General features: G+C 35.7%; 1 pseudogene; it reads left to right on the forward strand.

The window, feature by feature from the left end:
• The first annotated feature begins 450 nt into the window (after window positions 1–450).
• LOC101564925 lies at window positions 451–1,127 on the forward strand (annotated as a pseudogene).
• The last annotated feature ends 847 nt before the right edge of the window (window positions 1,128–1,974 follow it).

Below are 1,974 nucleotides of genomic sequence, written 5' to 3' on the forward strand. Positions count from 1 at the left end.
ACCATCTTGTCTCTTTAGTGAGAAGAGTTAACTTGTCTTCAAAACATCAATTTTGCATATGAGCTATATTTATTAAACAACAAACTATGAAAACAATAGAAAGTTCTGAGGATATTATATGACTAGCTATTCTAATAAGATAAACTAGCAATTTAGGTCAATTCTTAAAAATAGTCTCCTTGCTTTCATTCATGGAAAATGGCTTATTTTTCTTTCTAATACTTATGACAATAGATCTCTGCTGATTAATGAGGTATGAAAAAGTTCTGATTTGTCCCTTTAGAGTTAAAAATGTGAAGTTTATAAAAGGGCTATTAAAATTCCACTTGCCCAATACATTAGAAAATACTCTGACTTAAATATAATTTTCTTGAGTATGTTTGTCCATCTCTCTGTTAAATCTGTGTTAATCAGAATTTAAAGAATTTGAAGCTGTGCTGGAAGGTGGACATGAAGTTGATACATGTCAAGAAACCGGAAGAGCCAAATTGGAGCTCTCAACACTCCCCGCTTCAGATCTATGTAGAAAAATCACTGTCCATTATCAAACCTGATATTGTTGACAAAGAGGAGGTGATCCAAGATATTTTTCTCAGATCAGGGTTCACCATTATGCAGAGAAGAAAACCACATCTAATCTCAGAGCACTACAGTAACTTTTGTGTGGAACAGTATGGGAAAATATTTTTCCCAAATTTAACCACTTACCTGAGTTTTGGACCACTAGTTGCCATGATATTAGCCAGACACAACACCATCTATTACTGGAGAGAACTTTTGGGACCAAATAATAGTTTGGTAGCTAAAGAGACACACTCAGGAAGTCTAAGAGCAATCGATAGCATAGATGATACAAGGAATGCACTGCATGGGAGTAAGGACTTTGCTGCAGCAGAAAGTAAAACTAGTTTTATGTTTCCTAAAGTGATTCTTGAGCCCATTCCAGTTGGACAAGTGGCTAAGGACTATTTAAATTTGTATATGTGACACCAACTCTGCTTAAAGGACTCACAAATCTTTGTAAGCAAAAACAAACAGATCCTTTTACTAGGCTGGCTGATTGGCTGCTGAGAAATAATCTCAACAAACCTAAACTTTATCATCATCAAATTGCAGAAGAGTTCTAGTCTCTGCCAAAGAATAGTTCATGAACTGTCTTATTGTAAGTGTGTCCCACAAAGGTTGAAAACAGGAAGATCACTATGAGTTCAAACTGCATAGTGAGTCCCTGGACCAAATACATTTTTTTAAAAAAAAGTATGTACAAGGTCATGGATTTGATCCCCATCACCAGAAAGAACAAGGGAGGGGGAAGTGAAAGGTTGGTAGAGAATAAAAGAAATTCTTAAGGGTTTAAGTAACTGTATGTAAAATAAATTATTCCTTAAAATTAAGTATTAGGGTGAGAATGATAATTCAAAGGCATAAGCACCTGACTGGCAAGCACAAGATACTGCATTTGATCCCTGGTACCAAAAAAAATAATAATAGTAATAAAATTAAATATTTAGTAACAAAAATTTTAAAGAACTTGCAGTTGCTTAAGAAAAATATATTTTGAGTTCAATAATTTCTTTTATTTTTTGTAGACTTCTACTTTTGAGATTTCCATGAAAGCTCACGTCTAAGGTAGCCAAACTCATTTAAAATAGTATCACATGGGCTGGGGTGATAGCTTGGCAGTGCCTCTTAAGTGCCTCTCTGGCAAGCACAAGGACCTGATTTCGTTCCAGAGTACCACATGCAGTGCTGGAATCCCAGGCACTCAATGCCAACCCTGAAACCTGGTGCAGTGTGCACACCTGTAATCCCAGCACTGAGGAGGCTGATACTGGGGGTATCACTATTAGTCTGAGCTGCATGGTAAGACCCTGTATCAAACAAACAAACAACAAAAATAACCCCAACATAATACCAGATGAACATTGACAAGCTCAAAGATTACATTAGATTTACAAAAGAAAACACTTAATT

The sequence above is a fragment of the Octodon degus genome, unplaced genomic scaffold (assembly GCF_000260255.1).
Source record: "Octodon degus isolate 3935 unplaced genomic scaffold, OctDeg1.0 scaffold00172, whole genome shotgun sequence".
Lineage (NCBI taxonomy): Eukaryota > Metazoa > Chordata > Mammalia > Rodentia > Octodontidae > Octodon > Octodon degus.